At 32.2% G+C, this 413-nt stretch overlaps 1 protein-coding gene across 5 annotated transcripts in view; it reads left to right on the forward strand.

Moving 5' to 3' along the window:
• Positions 1-413, forward strand: part of dmxl1 (Dmx like 1) — a 64,188-nt gene that overhangs the window by 51,473 nt on the left and 12,302 nt on the right. The window lies entirely within an intron of this gene.

Genomic DNA, 413 nt, shown 5'->3' on the forward strand with positions numbered 1-413 from the left:
AAAAAAATACTCTGGTAAAAGTAGAAGTACTGATTTAACTTCTTACAGTACAGGCTTGGAAATTTATCTAAAGTATAAAAGTAACCTTGCCAAAAAAACATTTTTTTTATGCAAAACTATCTGGACCACACAAATGTTACTTTAGTGCAAGATGAGAAACTTATGTGGACATGGAAAAAAGACTTTTTATATGCCATTGGCTACATTTTAAATGGATGTCTGCCAATATGCCTAAAACATCTTGGTTAATAAGATTCTGACTGAGTAGCAAGATATCAATTTAATTGTGATTCTGTGAGAATTCTGTGTATATTCCCATCCAATTAGATTGAATTCGGAATGGATGACGCGAACAGTTACGGTAACTCCAGTAAAATAATTTGAAACTTGTTAGTGAGGACTAGATTAGGACT

Source organism: Etheostoma spectabile, chromosome 5 (assembly GCF_008692095.1).
Source record: "Etheostoma spectabile isolate EspeVRDwgs_2016 chromosome 5, UIUC_Espe_1.0, whole genome shotgun sequence".
NCBI lineage: Eukaryota > Metazoa > Chordata > Actinopteri > Perciformes > Percidae > Etheostoma > Etheostoma spectabile.